The sequence below is a fragment of the Anolis carolinensis genome, chromosome 4 (assembly GCF_035594765.1).
Source record: "Anolis carolinensis isolate JA03-04 chromosome 4, rAnoCar3.1.pri, whole genome shotgun sequence".
Taxonomy (NCBI): domain Eukaryota; kingdom Metazoa; phylum Chordata; class Lepidosauria; order Squamata; family Dactyloidae; genus Anolis; species Anolis carolinensis.
The window spans coordinates 38,837,144-38,854,447 of record NC_085844.1 but is presented as its reverse complement, the minus strand read 5'-3'; the positions used below and the strand labels follow the sequence as shown (position 1 = coordinate 38,854,447).

The window sequence follows — 17,304 nt, the reverse complement described above, 5'->3', positions numbered from 1 at the left end:
CTCTGTTCGAGGCAGTTGTGAATGTTGCAATTGGCCACCTTGATTAGCATTGAAAAGCCTTGCAGCTTCGAAGCTTGGCTGCTTCTGCCTGAGGGAATCCTTTGTGGGGAGGTGATTAGCTGGCCTTGTTTGTTTCTTGTCTGGAACTCCCCTGTTTTTAAGTTTTTTTTATTTACTGTCCTGGTTTTAGAATTTGGCTGCTTACTGCCTGGGGGAATCTTTTCGTTGGAAGGTGTTAGCTAGACACAGCATATGATTTGAGAACACAGAAATGCTGGACCACGCTAACAACCACCATGTCGGACTATACAGAGAAGCCGCTGAAATCCACAACCATGGGGACAATTTCAACAGAAAGGAGGAAACCATGTAAATGAACAAAATCTGGCTACCAGTATTTTAAAAAACCCTCTAAAATTAGGACAGTAAATAAAGAACACCACTCAGAAAACAAGAGGAATTTCAGACATGAATCAATCAGCAAGGTATTCCTCCACATCCCAACAAGGAATTCCTCCAGGCAGGAAGCAGCCAGACTTTGCAGTTGAAAGGCTATTCGGTGCTAGTCAAGGTGGCCAATTGAAACATTCAGACCTGCCTCAAACAGACAATAGTTCTTTCTCCCACTCTGGATCTTCCACAGATATATAAACCCCACTTGAGTCGTTTCCAATAGACCTCACAACCTCTGAGGATGCTTGACACAGATGCAGGTGAAACGTCAGAAGAGAATGCTTCTGGAATATTGCCATACAGTCCTGGCAGCTGAGGCGACAAAACCCGGGAACCTTTGGGTTCACAAAAGAGAGAAACCAAGGTGGCCAATCCTTGCCGTTTGTGGGTGCCCTCCAGTCCTGCTACACATTCTGTGAATGTGAAGGCCAATCTAGAACCGGTTTTCTTGCCAAGATTGGTTCAGAAATGGTTTGCTATTGCCTTCCTCTGGGGCCGAGAGAGTGTGACTTGCCCAAGATGACACAATTTAGGTCTTCACAGAAGCAATACACCACGCTGTCCTAGGCTTCTCGCATTTGCCATTGTTTTCCTTTAAGGCCGAGAGTGTGTGACTAGTCCATTGGGCAAAGACACGCTCTCTCAGCCTCAGAGAAAAAAAAAACCCGATGCCAAACCACTCCGATAGAGGCCCCTTTGGGTTGTATCAGAAACACGATTTTTTTAAAATAAGAACGAATGCGGGTTGAGGCCACTTCAACTGCCATGGGTCGATGCGATGGGTTCCTGGGAGTTATAGTTTGGCGAGGCCCACCATTCCTCACAGCCTCAGGCCCTTTCCTTTTCCCCCTCAGCCGCTTAAGCGGCTGAGGGGAGAAAGGAAGGGGCCTGAGGCTGTGAGGAATGGTGGGAGTTGGAGTCCAAAACACCCGGAGGACCCAAGTTTGCCCAAGACTGATGTAGATGCACCCCGGGATTCGTGTCAAGCTCCCCACCGCCCGGTTGTCTTCTCTCTGGCCTGTCTGCTCGCTTGGCTTGCAAGGAATGGCTCTATCCTGGTCCGGAGGCCTCTTTGGCAAACAACGCCTCCCGCTGCTTTGCCTTGTGCGCCTGGGACCAGCCTGCGCTTGTCTCCTGCTGGCTTTATGGCCCTGGCTATAAAAGGGCCATAAAAACCACGCTGCAACCCTGGCCTCCAGGCGAACCTTCTGCGGGTAGTTTAACAACGGGTTCCAGAGCTTAGAAGAGACGGGAAAGGCGGCTAAATATAATGGGGTTTTTGTAGAAATAATAATAATAATAATCCAGCATATCTATCTTGTTTGCTGTGTCATACAATGTTGTTGTGTCAATAATAATAATAATAATAATAATAATAATAAATTGTTGGGTCCTGTGAGTTTTCCTGGCTGTAGGGCCATATTCCAGAAGCATTCTCTCCTGACGTTTCACCCACATCTATGGCAGGCATCCTCAGAGGTTGTGAGGTCTGTTGGAAACGAGACAAGGGAGGTTTATACATCTGTGGAAGGTCCAGGGTGGGAGAAAGAACTCTTGTCTGCCTCGAGAAAATTTGCAATTGATCGCCTTGATTCACATTGAATAGCTTTGCAGCTTCAAAGCCTGGCTGCTTGGGGGAATCCTTTATTAGGAGGTGTTAGCTGGCCCTGATTGATTCATGTCTGGAATTCCCTTGTTTTGTGAGTGTTTTTCTTTATTTACTGTCCTGATTTTAAAGTTTTTAAATACTGGTAGCCAGATTTTGTTCATTTTCATGGTTTTCTCCTTTCTGTTGAAATAGTCCCCATGCGTGTGGATTTCAATGGCTTCTCTATGTAGCCTGACATGGTCGTTGTTAGAGTTAGCATTTCTGTGTTCTCAAATAATATATCTCAAATAAATCTGTTACCTGCCTCTTCTAGTGGCCCAATTAAAGTAATTTGACATAGCTTGAGCTAGCTTGGCTCAGTACTACGGAATGATGGGTGTTGTGGTTGCACAAGAGCTTTATTCTGGTTCCTTACTAAACTGCAACTCTCAGTAATCTATAGCATTGAGCCATGGCAGCATCAAGCCACATCAATTCTACATTGATTCCTATGATTCTGGACCCAATGACTTAGTCATTGACTCAGGTGAGTGACACACTCTCAGCCTCAGGAAACTCTGTGATAGATTTGCCTTAAGGCCTTCAGAAGTCTCGGAAAGGATTTGAAGGCCCAAGCAGAAAGTGGAGTTGCCTCTTTACGGCTCCATATTCGGTTGGAACATTCTAACAACCACCATGTCAGACTACACAGAGAAGCATGTGGACAATTTCAACCATGAAAATGAACAAAATCTGGCTATCAGTATTTTTAAAAAACTCTAAAATCAGGACAGTAAATAAAGAACAACACTCAGAAGACAGGGGAGTTCCAGACAAGAAACAATCAGGGCCAGCTAACATCTCCCAACAAAAGATTTCCTCAGGGAGGAAGCAGCCAGGCTTTGAAACTGCTGCTCAAGGTGACCAATCGCAACATTCACACCTACCTCAAACAGACAAGAGTTCTTTCTCCCACCCTGGACAGTCCACAGATATATAAACTCCACTTGCCTAGTTTCCAACAGACCTCACAACCTCTGAGGATGTCTGCCATAGATGTGGGCTTCATTTGACAAAGCGTGCATCTACACTGGGCATGGCCCTCCAGGGGTTTTGGACTTCAGCTCCCACAATTCCTAACAGCCTACCGGCAAACTTCGGTCCTCCAGGGGTTTTGGACTTCAACTCTCACAATACCTAACAGCCTACCGGCTGTTAGGAATTGTGAGAGTTGAAGTCCAAAACCCCTGAAGGACCGAAGTTTGCCCATGCTTGTATTACATAAAAATTTGGCACTACTTGAGCTGCCATAGCTTCATGTTATGGAATCATGGGACTATAATTTGTCAAGGGACCAGCACTGTTTGGCTGAGAAGGCTTGTAAAAACCATCATTCTATAGCAATGAGACTTGGCAGTTCAAGCTGCATCTATCTTACAGTGTAGGTGCACCCTCAGTCCCTGCAGCAAGAATATCCCATCCTTGTTTTCCTTCGAAATAGCGAGGGGACGAGACACGCTGGTTGGGCCACGCAGTGAGACCTGGATCCTGCCCGTGTTTCCTCCAACGTCAGAGCCAAAGGATTCCTTTCCAGCCCAGTCCAGAGGCTTGGTTGGCGGCGTCGGTGCACAAGGCGTCCTTTGCCAGGAAGAGCGCGGCGGGGCGAAGGGTCAAGAGCCCTCTCTCCAGGAGAGAAGGGAGCAGGTGCCGGAGAGAGGCTGCGGAGGGGGGAGGAGGGGGCTTCCTTTCAGTCTGGAGCGAGAGGGTCGCCTTAGGGTCGCCAGAAGTCGGCGGGGGCCTCCAGGCGCACAGCAACAACAAAGACAAGGAGGAAATCCCTTTTTCCCCCTCCTGCCTAGGAAGCCAGCTAGTGCTACGCTGTGCAGGCAGCTTTCCCCACTGATCTTTACTCACAGGAAAAAAGTGGCCTTTGTTTCGTTTCGGGAGTCCTTTCAATGCATGTTCTCAGCTCAATGCTCTCCTCGTTTCCTTGAGGGTTAAACCGCGTTGGGGTCAATGGAAGCTGCGGTCAGTCTCCAAGGACTGCCAGCCCCCGTTTCCCGTCTATAATCATCATGTTGCATCCTCAAGAAGTGGTCTTGAGATCGATTTGGATGGGAAGTGAGAAAAGATGAAGAAGCACCACGGGTTAGCCAGTGTTAGCTTCCTTAGAGGTTCATCTACACTGTGGAATTAAAATGCAGCTTGGCACCGCTTTAACGGCTATGAAATCATGGGAATTGTAGTTTGGTGAGGCACCAGCATTCTTTGGCAGAGAAGGCTAAAGATCTTCTACAATTACAAGGCAGCTAGTGGTGTCAAACTGCATTCTTTCCATAGTACAGAATCGTAGAAGCTTCTGTCCCCTCTATTCCCCTGATAGGAATTCCAGTGGTGAAGGATGCTGGGAGTTGGAGTTCAGCAGCAACATTCCCACCTCTGAGGCTGGATCAGTGTAGGTCAGGCATGGGCAAACTTTGGCCCTCCAGGTGTTTTGGACTTCAACGCCCACCATTGCTAACAGCCCATGCCTGGTGTAAACCAATGCAGCTGGACTGCGTTATATGGCTCCACGCTAGCCATATAATGCAGTTTCAAACAGTGCAGAATAGGTCCAGCCTGAGTTAAGGCAGAAAAATTAGTGTGGTACGTAATATATTATATTAAAAGGTTAGTATAATAAACGAGTATAATCAAAGGTTAGTATAATCAACTAATTAATAAATAATTATTAATAATTAATAATAAAATAATCAATAAATAATTATTAATACTTATTAATAAAATAATCAATAAATATTTATTAATAATTAATAATAAAATAATTAATAATTAATTAATAAAAATAAAACAATGCACTTTCACTGCTCGTTGTACAATAGAAATAAATATAAATATGCTCATGAGGAGGCAAATATATAGGAGCATTGCAGCGCCTTTCCGTGCCTCTGCGTCTTTTTCTTATGACAATCTATGCATTTCATAGGATTTCGTTAGGAAAGAGATATTATATTATTCAGGGCTGGTTTTGCCAGTTCCTTCTTCTGAAATACTGCCCACAGCTCGTAGTATTCCTTAGCGATCTCCCATCCAAGGACTAACCAGTGCTGACCCTGCTTAGCATCCAAGATCAGACAAATAGAAATCCTTGTAGGGTATTGAGACGGGTTGGTGTTTGTTCAATGACGAATCCGGGTTGGATAGAAAGGCTTATGGTCGGCTATTCAGGGAATAGGGCCCGGACAGCTTCCACTGTCAGGAAAAGACGCCTTTGCTTGGAAATTGGAAGCCAATTCCTCTCCACAAGTGTTCCCATTCGTAACGTTCACCTCAAGGAAAACGCCACAGAAGAAAAGCTTGATTTGCAACCTCCTTTGGAGTAGTAAAACGCGCAAAACAATCCGATCTTAGGGAAATGCAAGAATTCTCTTTTGGCTGTTGTTTCCCTATCGTCTGACATGTTGTTGCTGTTGCTGTTGCTGTTGTTGCTGTTGTTGTTGTTGTTGTTGCCCTTTTCCATCTGTGTCCCCACACCCTTCAAGGATACGGTAGGAGTTCAGCAACTTCTGACAACTGACCCCAAATCTTTAGGGGTTTTGCCCCACCATTCCTGAGGACTGGTCAGGCTACTAGGGCTGCATCTACACTGGAGAATTAATACGGTTTGACACCATGTTAAATGCCCCGGATCAATGTTAGGAAATTCCGGAATGTGTGGTTTGATGAATCACAGCATCCTGGCAGAGAATTCTGGCTACAGACCTCATAAAACTACAACTCCCATGATTCCATAGCAAGTGGTGTCAGACGTACCCTATGACATCTGGAGGATCTGACATATCCAATCTGAAAATTGAATCCATCGGATTAAAAAAAAACAAACAAAACTACTCTGCTTCTGTGGGCTGCTGTGAATTTTCCGGGCTGTATGGCCATGTTCCAGAAGCAACCTCTCCTGACGTTTCACCCACATGTATGGCAGACATCCTCAGAGGCTGTGAGGTATATTGGAAACTAGGAAAGTGTGGTTTATATATATGTGGAAAGTCCAGGGTGGGAGAAAGAACTCTTGTCTGCTTGAGGCAGGTGTGAATGCTGCAATTGGACGCCTTGAATGGAATTGCAGCTTCAAGGCCTGGCTGCTTACTGCCCGGGGGAATTCTTTGTTGAGAAGTGTTAGCTGGCCTTGATTGATTCATGTCTGGAATTCCTCTTTTTTCAGAGTGTTGCTCCTTATTTACTGTTCTGATTTTTAGAGTTTTTTTAAAAATACTAGTAGCCAGATTTTGTTCATTTTCATGGTTTCCTTCTTTCTGTTGAAACTATCCACATGCTTGTGGATTTCAATGGCTTCTTTATGTGGTCTGACATGGTGGTTGTCAGAGTGGTCCAGCATTTCTGTGTTCTCAAATCATATGCTGTGTCCTGGTTGATTCGAGGCATCAAATGCCGTGCTATGGCTGACTTTTCCGGTTGAATTAGTCTGCAATGCCTTTCATCTTCCTTGATTCGCGTTTGGGCACCAAATGCTACATTTGGTGATCCCTATGCAGACACCTTCCAACAAAAGATTCACCAGGCAGTAAGCAGTCAAACCTTGAAGCTGAAAGGCTATTCAGTGCTAATCAAGGTGACAAATTGCAACATCATACTTGCCTCAAACAGACAAGAATTCTTTCTCCCACCCTGGACATTCCACACTTGCCTAGTTTCCAACAGACCTCACAACCTCTGAGGATGCCTGACACAGATGCAGGTGAAACGTCAGGAGAGAATGCTTCTGGAACATTGGCCATGCAGCCCGAAAAACTCACAGCAACCGAGTGATTCCGACTATGAAAGCATTCCAAAACACATTAACGCAGGAAAGAAAGATACAGCAGGTCAGAAAGAAGGAGCTGCTTGAGCTTTACCTGCTGAGTTTCTAACTGGGAATGAAACCCTTTTCGTACCCTTTCCTCCTTCCTAGAGCCCCACGGAGGGTGCATCTGCACTGTAGAATTAATTCAATTCGACACCACTTCAACAGCTTTGGGGCAATGCTATAAAACTATGGGAGTTGTAATTTTATAAGGTCTTTAGCCTTTTCTGCCAAAGAGTGCTGGTATCTCTCCAGACCACGATTCCTAGGACTCTATAGTATTGAGCCCTGGCAGTTAAAGCGGCGCCAAACTGTATTCATTCTGCAGTGTAGATGCAACCACGATTAAGATGAACCAGCGTTAATACAGTATAAACCCGGACACGATATTTTTGAGTGGAAGGACATGCCTGTCGAAGCCAATCGCGTCAAAGGCTCCATTTCTTCATAGCAAGAATATATCGGCGACGTAACAGGAGTCTTCAAACACATTTCCTCACTGTGAAGTCCAATTTGGTCTTCCTGTAGGGTTTTCGTCTAGTTTCCCTACGCTCACTTAAGAATAAATCCCATTTAACGCAGCGGGGCTTCGTTGTGAGTCGACAGAAATAAGTCTGTGCCGTTCGTGCGTTTTCATCATTCAATAAGGGACACCTCTCTGAGCACATGCAGAGTGCTTTTCTCTTTGCAGGGAGTCTTGGGAGGGTCTCATTTTGGTCTCAGAGATGGCTCAAGCAGCTTACAATGTTTTTCATTATTTAAATCACATGGTAATATCGCTTCAACAGTCCCATGCCTGGTAGGGGAAACACTGTTTAATTGCCAAGGTCTGATCGAAACCCAGAAATTATTCAGAAGGATTAAAACATTCTTGCAAGATTGAATTACTATACCTGCAGCTGTGCTTGGCATCGGTGCCCGAAAAGTAACACAACTCACCCAACAAGGTTTGTATTTTGAGCCAATGGCGAGGGCAAACGTGTTTGCCAGGAAACAAACCCCATAGAGGCCGTTTCCCACGAAGTTTTCTCCCACGTAAGGCCTAAGCTGCATCTGCACGGTAGACTTACTGCAGTTTGATACCACTTTTAATTGTCATGGCTGAAAACTATGGAATTGTAGTTTGGTGAGGAATCATCACTCTTTGGCAAAGAAGGCTGAGAGATGACCTTATAAAACCGCAGCGCCCAGGATTCTATAGCATTGAGCCACGGCAGTTAAAGCGGTGTCAAACTGCATCAGTTCTATAGTGTAGATCCATCTCTACTTTTGCAGTTCTGTTGCTCTTCTCATGTTTCACATGAGTATCTAAGGAAGGCTTTAGACACCTAGCCTTGTGTAAAATCCTTTGCTTTTGTTGTCGAAGGCTTTCATGGATCACTGGGTTGCTGTGAGTTTTCGGGGTTGTATGGCCATGTTCTCTCCTGACGTTTCACCCACATCTATGGCAGGCGTCCTCTGAGGTTGTGAGGTTTGTTGGAAGCTAGGCAAGTGGGTTTTATATATCTGTGGAATAATGTAAAGCCAGGGTGGGAGAAAGAACTCTTGTCCGCTTGAGGCAAGTGTGAATGTTGCAATAGATCACTTTGATTAGCATTAAATAGCCTTGCAGCTTTAAGGCCTGGCTGCTTCCTGCCTAGGAGAATCCTTTGTTGGGAGGTGACTAGCTGGCCCTGATTGTTTCTTGTCTGGAATTCCCCTCTTAGAAGTGTTGTTCTTTATTTACTGTCCCTAAAACTCACAGCAACCCAATTTTTTTAAAATACTGGTAGCCAGATTTTGTTCATTTTCATGGTTTCTTCCTTTCTATTGAAATTGTCCACATGCTTGTGGATTTCAGTGGCTTCTCTGTGTACTCTGACATGGTGGCTGTGAGAGTGGTCCAGCATTTATGTGTCCTCAAATAATATGCTGTGTCAAGGTTGGTTCAAGTGCTCTGTTGTGGCTGACTTCTCTGGCTGAATCAGTCTGCAGTGCCTTTCAAGAAACAATCAGGGCCAGCTAATCACTTCCCAACAGCCAAGCTTTGAAGCTGCAAGGCTATTCAGTGCTAATCAAGGCGATCAATTGCAACATCATACTTGCCTCAAACAGACAAGAATTCTTTCTCCCAGCCTGGATATTCCACAGATATATAAACCCCACTTGCCTAGTTTCCAACAGACCTCACAACCTCTGAGGATGTCTGCCATAGATGCAGGCGAAACGTCCGGAGAGAATGCTTCTGGAACATGGCCATACAGCCCGGAAATCTCACAGCAATTCTTTGCTTTCGTCTGTCTTTTCTCTCCAAAAGCGGAAGAGCCTGCTCGGGATTTAATTTCTAAAACAAAATAGGGCATCGTGGCTGGCATCCAATGACATCTAATAGCTAGAGCTAAGATTTGCATCTACACTGTCGCATGAATGCTGTTCGACACCAGTCGAACTGCCATGGCTCAATGCTATGGAATCCTGGGAGCTGTAGCTTTACAAGGTACTCAACCTTGTCTGCCAAAGAGTTCTGATGTCTTGCCAAACTACAATTCCTAGGATGTGGCAGTGGAAGTGGTGTCAGGCTGCAATTCACTCAGCAGTGTGGTTGAACTCTTATCCATTCCTGATAATATCATATGTGAAAAGTACTCCCATGACTGCCGCTCCATGATCTGAAACCGTTAGCCAAGCCATCAGCTCCATATTTATTAACACCGTGCTTAATTCTAATGCCAGACTCCACTTGGTTGTCTTCTTCTGAGGGATTCTGCTTGGCTTGTGCCAAGAGCTGATGCCAAAATGTGCCTGCTTTGGAATCAGACAGGACTCTTTCGGCGCCAGCATTTTATGGGAGTTGTTGTTTTCATTAGATTTTATCACAAATTAGTGTCTCATTGAAATGTGACAATTTCCTATTGATATAGATCAGGCATGGACAAACTTGGGCCCGGTAGGCTGTTAGAAATTGTGGGAGTTGAAGTCCAAAACACCTGGAGGGCCCAAGTTTGCCCATGCCTATTATAGAGCTCAGAGGTTTATCTTCTTTAGAGAACTAATGAAGTTTGACACCACTTTAACTGCCCTGGTCTAGGACAATTGAATGATCAGAGTTTGGTGAGGCTAAGGATCTTGTCAAACTGCAGCTCCCACGATTCTATAACATTAAGCCATGGCAGTTAAAGTGATGCCAAACTGCATTCATTCTACAGTGTATATGCCCCCACCGTCCAGACTTAGTTTTGGATTAAGTGCCTATAGAGTCCGGGATGCGAAATAGAGATACGCTTCTTCGGAGCTTTAAAAACGTCTTTCCTTCCTTCCTTCCTTCCCTTACTAACTCACTTACTCACTCAACTTTGGCTTGGTGGACGGAAATGCACTCTGCACACGCTCAGGGGCGACATCTTTTTCATTCTGCACGTTTCTCAGTACTATGGCAGCCTCTGAGGGCCCTTCCGCACAGCTCTATAACCCAAAATATCAAGCAGAGGCTGGATGGCCATCTGTCGGGAGTGCTTTGAATGCGATTTCCTGCTTCTTGGCTGGGGGTTGGACTGGATGGCCCATGAGGTCTCTTCCAACTCTATGATTCCATGATTCTATAAAGCAGATATTCCACAATATCTGCTTTGAACTGGATTATCTAAGTCCACACTATTATATAATCCAGATCAATGTGGATGTTATGGAGCTGCGGCGGTGCAATGGGTTAAACCCTTGCGCCTGACCTGAAGGTTGCTGGTTCGAATTCGAATCCGCCGGACGGGGTGAGCTCCTGTCTGTCAGCTCTAGCTTGCGGGGACATGGAGAGAAGCTTCCCACAGGATAGTAACACATCCGGGCGTCCCCTGGGTAACGTCTCTGTAGACGGCCAATTCTCTCACACCAGAAGCGACTTGCAGTTTATTCTCAATTCGCTTCTGACACGATGTAAAATGTGAATGTTACACAGCTGTGTGGAAGGGGAATGTTACACAGCTGTGTGAATTATACTTTCCGGGTTCATCTCTACTGTAGAAATCACGCCTTTTCCCCCACTTGAACTGCCTCGCGGCTCATTCTGTGGCACCCTGGGGCTGCTTAGCTTCCCAGGCCGTGAGGCTTCTCTGCCCACCAAACTCCAGCTCCTTGCAGGATCCCACTGTACGGAGCCCGGGGCAGGGAAAGTGGTGCCAAATTGCCTCGGATCCCCTGTGTAGATGTGCCCGAGGGGGCCTGGACGGCGGGGCGAGGTGGGAAAGTGAGGCAGAAGCGGAGCGGGAGCCCGAGGCGTCGCCGTCGCCTGACGCTTTCAGTTTTCCTGGAGGCTCTTGGTTACTGTTTAACCTCCCCACCCACGTTTCAGTTTGTTTAGTAAATCGATCCGATGCGTCCGGGGCCCCGGCTCTCTCGGCCCGGCAGCCATTGAGCCCTCCTCCTCCTCCTCCTCCTCCTCCCTCGGGGCAGAAGGCCAGGGAAAGGGCCGCCGGTGGGCCCGGGACGGAGGAAAGAGCGAGGGAAGGGAGCCGGCCCAAGAGCGGCGGCAGGTAAGTTTCCCTTCTGCGCTCTGGCTCCATGCTGCGGGATCCTGGGAGCTGGAGTTTGGCAGGGCACCAATACTGTTGTGGTGAGAAGGCCAGCGCCCTTGTGAAACTACAACTCCCATAGACTTCGGTAGCATTGAGCTCTGTCAAACTGCAGTCCTTCTACAGATTAGACGCACCCTGGCTGTTGTTTGCAAGGAGGAAGAAAAACAGAGCAATGGCTTCTGAATGGCAGTCACGTGGTCACCCAGCTCTAGGTCCTCCCTCGGATTAAGTCCAAAGTTGGGGGAAGCTGGCTCTTTTTTCGGACCCCTTTCCCAGCCTTAGGATTGGCGGGTTTGGGAAGCCGTAGTCCCCCAAAATGCCACCTTTCCAAAGCCCGCCTTCAAGGCGCTGTCCATTCGCCCCACTCCTGTTAGAAGGAACTTCAGTCTTTGGTTACTTTTCTTCTCTCTGGGTGTTTTCTCTCCAGAGATAGAGCAGGCATACAATAACACAAGCCAACAAGTATTTTTCATCAGATATAAGTTTAGGTCATTCTTACAGAGTTTTTTTTTTGTGCTGAATTCAGATCTGTGTTTATTTTTTCTCTATTTGCATGTAGTTTTTGAGATGAGGCTAATCAAATAGTTAATGTATTTACCCACTGATATCAATTAAAGTCCCTGGTGGCACAGTGGGTTGAACCACTGAGCTGCTGAACTTGCTAACTGAAAGGTTGGCGGTTCAAATCTGGGGAGCGGGGTGAGCTCCCGCTGTCAGCCCCAGCTCCTGCCAACCTAGCAGTTCGAAAACATGCAAATGTGAGTAGATCGGTACGTACCTCTCTGGAGGGAAGGTAACAGTGCTCCATGCAGTCATGCTGGCCACATGACTTTGGAGGTGTCCATGGACAATGTCGGCTCTTTGGCTTAGAAATGGAGATGAGCACCAACCCCCAGAGGTGGACATGACAAGACTTTATATCAAGGGAAGACCTTTACCATTACTATCAATTAGATTCTATTGATATCAGTGTGTAAATGCATTAATTATTCAGTTAGCCTCATTACAAAAACTACGCCTAGTAGAGAAAAAAAAATAAACACAGATCTGAATTCAATGCAAAAAACTCTACAAGAATGACCTAAAATTGTATCTGATGAAAAATACTTGTTGGCTTGTGGTTAATTAGATTCTATTGATATCAGCACGTAAATGCATTAATTATTTGATTAGCCTTAGCGCAAAAACTACACACGATAGAGAAAAAATATACACAGATCTGAATTTAGCTGCTCTCCAAACAAGTCACAGCCAAAGCATGAAAGACAGAAACCCACCATGCTGATCCTTCCCCTTAAGATCTGGAAGCTTTTTGGTGCCTCTTTCAAGGAGAGGAAAGGCCGCATGAATAGTTTCCCAGTTCTGCCTGGAAATACTGGGAGGTCTTATATCAGTTTCAGGCCATATATAACCAACAAGAGGTGTGGGTTGAGATGCCTTCCTTGTTTATCTCAAGATAAAAAAGAGGAAAAATTACTTTGGAAGAAAGACTCTTGGTTTGTTTCCTACTTCTGAGAGTTCATGATGTCATATAGGGGACATCTACACTGTAGAATTATCGCAGTTTGACACCATTTGATACCCCTGTCTTCTTTTTCAGCAGTCTCATGAAAACAGCCTCTGTTGGAAGTCTGTCCTTCACAAAGTTGCCACAAGTTGAAGTCCTCTTGATGGTACCTAACAACACATTTGGGGCCTATACTTAGCACCTGAGTTTGTGGACACGACTCTTCTAGAGACGTACAGACAGCAGCAATAAGGAAAAGTACACACTTATATGATAGTGAAAATGGATGTAGGTCCACATACCACTTGAGAAAGCTCTGTACTGCCACATGTGGTCACAGACAGAAATGTGAGGCCAAAGGATTCCCTGTCTCATATCTGGATGAGAAAAACCTGGCATCCCTAGGGCGATGGGACAGAGAAAGGCCTCCCCAGAAAAAGTCATGTCCACATTCACATAGGGAGATATGTGCCTTCCTTTCTTTGAAACCTTTGGATCAAAATTATTTTATCTGGTTTGTACATATACAGGGTTTTAATTTTTTTAATTCATGGGAATGTTTGTGATGTTTCTAGGCTATACATTATTTTCACTGTTTGGGATCTTGAATTATTTTTAATCATTTAAGCTGACAAACAAATAAACAAACATAACGTTGCTTGCTTTCGTGTTCAGAAATATTGGGTTTCTAAACACTTTAAAATTGGGACTGAATAGGAACCCACAAAACTACCATGTGCCATCTGATGGTCTCTGTGGGTGTTCAGAAATGTGACAGAATAGCATATAATGAAGTCCTTTATTGTATGCTGCCCCAAGATCTAGTAGTTTGAGTGTTGGACTAGGAGTCCAGAGACCAGAATTGACATATCTGCTTGGTGATGGAAACCCATGGATTGCTCTCTCACCCTCAGAGGATGGCAACAGTAAACTGTAAGAAAACCACATGATAGCTTCACTGTAGAGTCACTTACCATGAGTAGGAAATGGTTTGAACACTACTGCGAGTCCTGATATCATTGAATATAAGGTGGGACAGAAATCTGCTAATAAAAATACATGCTTACATAAATACAATTGCACTCATTCCATATCACTTATTGCATTAGTTTATTGTCCGAAGGCTTGGTCCCACAGCCATGTCTTTACTTTCTTTCTAAAAGTCAGGAGGGAGAGATCAAATTTAGCTGGGGAGGGAGTTCTATAGCTGAGGGGCGACCACTGAGAAGGCTCTGTCTTTCGTCCCCACCAACCGCAACTGCAAAGGAGTTGGGATTGAGAGCAGGGCTTCCCCAGAAGATCTTAACCTCCGAGATGGTTCATCGAGAGAGATAAGCTGGGCCAGAATAGTTTAGGGAAGTGGTTGTCAACCTGTGGGTGCCCAGATGTTTTGGCCTTCAACTCCCAGAAATCCTATCACCTGGCAAACTGGTTGGGATTTCTGGAAGTTGTAAGCCAAAACACCTGGGGATCCATAGGTTGTGAACTTCTGGTTTAGGGCTTTATAGTCTGAAGTCACCTCTTTGAATTGTGCTTGGTAGCAGACTGGCAGCCAGTGGAGCTGATGTAACAGGGCAGTTGTGTGCTCCCTGTACGCCATTCCAGTGAGGAACCTGTTTGCTGCCCATTGGACCACTTGAAGCTTCTGAACAGTCTTCAAAGGTAACCCCACGTAGAGTGTGTTGCAGTAGGTAACCAGAGTGTGGACCACAATGGCCAATGTATCGGCACAACACATTAAGCCAACATAAAATTAAATACAGCAAGTAAGGGCACCTCTGTTTCATTGAACATAGTGAGACATATAAGTAAACATGTGGCAGAGCGAGTAAGTGCTTCCCTGGATCATTGGGATTCATTTTGACTCACATTTCCTTAGAATAGCGATGGGCAAAGTGTGGTCCATGGACCACAAACAAACTGTTTTTGTGACACCTATGAATAATTTTCTTCAAATGTAACTTCTATTCCAGGCATTTCCATTATGTATGGAGGCCCCATGGACTTCCAAAAAATATATTGTAAAAACAGACTTGAAAAGTCTTTTGGGGAGCAGCCCACACAAAACATGGGGAGAATGCCCCTATGTGGGGTTGTTGTTGTTTTCTGGAGGTACAATGTGGGATGTGACCATCCAAGGAGTTAGGGCAGTATTAATGTGGTTTCCTACATTTTCCACAATTACCCACTCCTTATTTAAAATTTAAGTACAAATTTAATGTCAAAAACAGTGCCTACACATGCTAATTTTAGGCAGTTCCCTCAAGTTGAGATTGTATGGTGAAAATCCAAAGCCTTCTAGGCCCTTTTCTTCTCCAGTCAGAAGTGAATCCTACAGATTTCACTGTTGTTTAGTCCTAGGGAAGCATGGAGAGGGGTTACAGCTCTGTAATCTGATTTTTGCATTTTCTTCTACATACAGGAAAAAGAACATACCATGAAATATTCAGCTAAAGTTGGTTATGAGGAAACTGTTGTGAACATTTTATTGATCATACCATTCTCTCTTTCTCTTCCACATCCTTCTCCTCTTCTTCGTCTTCTTTGATGTGTATAAAGGGAGTTAAGGTGGAAAGTGCTTAAAATGCTCTTTTGTAACCTGCTCCATACTTCCCATAATTCCTCTGTCACTCTGCAGCTTTGAGGAGGCAGGGGGAAAACCAGTTAAAAATGCTGTTCTCATTGCCTGATACTCAATTCCCTGTCTCTTTCTTCCTGTCTCACAGATGCATGGCAGCTCTGCCTGAGGCACACCTCATACACATTAAAAAAAAGCCCATGTAGGACAAGATCCCAATGCAGTTATCTTGTTCAGACTGTTGTCTTTCATTTTAGTGGCTCATACATTTGGTGTATAGAAAAGCCACCTACTCTTCCGGCTTGCTTCAGCTTTCCCCAAGTCTGACTGACATAGAGACATTCAAGAATAAATCCTGATCCTATTTAATTGTGGTTAAATCCAGAGCAGACTGCCTTTGAGCAAATGCTTCATTTTGGAGGTGACATGAACAAGCTATAAATTTTCCTTGGTGAAGAAAGTTCTAGATTGCTTCATTCTTTGAACAGGGGCCTCTTCTACACTGGCATATAAAATCAAGATTATCTGCTTTGAACTGGATGTATGGCAGTGTAGACTCATATAATCATGTTCAAAGCAGATTATGTGGATTATCTCCTTTGATATTCTGAATTATATGGCAGTGTAGAAGGTTGGATGGACATCTTTCAGGAGTGCTTTAGCTGTGCTGCTTTGAGTCTCTTTATGGAGAGAAAAAGCAATATATAAATAATAATAATAATAATAATAATAATAATAATAATAATAATAATAATAATAATAATGGCAAAAGTATGACTCAATTGCCCTTTCTGTAACTTCAGTCTTTAGTAAAAGTAAAGGTTTTCCCCTGACATGATGTCTAGTTGTGTCCAACTCTGGGGGCTGGTGCTCATCTCCATTTCTAAGCCAAAGAGCTGGCGTTGTCCGTAGACTCCTCCAAGGTCATGACTGCATGGAATGCTGTTACCTTCCAGCCGGAGTGGAAGGTAACTATTGATCTACTCAATCTGTCTACATGTATTTTATTTGCTTATTATCTGTCTTTGGGCTTGGCCCTGTGTAAGCTGCCCTGAGTCCCTGCAGGGAGATGCAGGTGGGATAGAAAAATAAAATTATTATTACTATTATTATTACTCATATTTGCATATTTTCAAACTGCTAGGTTGGCAGAAGCTGCGGCTAACATCGAGAGCTCACCCCGCCCTCTGGATTCGAACCACCAACCTTTCAGTTAGCAAGTTCAGGAGCTCAACGGTTTAACCTGCTGCACCATCAGGGGCTCTTTGCTTTATTTAATGACATCTGTTCTTAGACCTTCTAAAACAATAGCAGGTAGTAGTATTTCATCTATTCTGCACTCCTTTACTGTGAAATATAGTCCTCTATTGGAAGAGCTGACTATGATTTGGATGGAAATTGGATGCTCCTCATTATAATAGGAAACACTGTGATCTGGTGACCTGTGTGTCTGGTGCATCTGCTGACCAGGTATTGGCTGCTGACAGACCACTATAAAGTCCAAGAAACACAGATATCTATATTAAATACCAAATAGCAAAACAACAAGTTGTAAACTGTTATACACAATTGTGTTATACGGTACTTAAAAATATGAGTCAAATTAATCTGAAAATAAATTGCTGAACAATGATACATAAGGTACAATACCCAATAATACAGTTTTCTTCTTTTTATATATAAAGCACATGTGCTCTTCCTTCTTCAAGTAATCTTCAAACCCGGATTGTACAGCCCATCAAGTTGTAGACAGTCCTGTGAGAGTCTTTCAAA

At 44.5% G+C, this 17,304-nt stretch overlaps 1 protein-coding gene across 2 annotated transcripts in view; it reads left to right on the top strand.

Moving 5' to 3' along the window:
* The first annotated feature begins 11,245 nt into the window (after window positions 1–11,245).
* hnf4g (hepatocyte nuclear factor 4 gamma) overlaps window positions 11,246–17,304 on the top strand; it is a 76,988-nt gene continuing 70,929 nt past the window's right edge. For both annotated transcript variants that reach the window (XM_062980252.1, XM_008108605.3), the window contains exon 1: window positions 11,246–11,404. The gene's annotated coding sequence lies outside the window, so the exon portion shown is untranslated. The remainder of the gene's footprint in view (window positions 11,405–17,304) is intronic.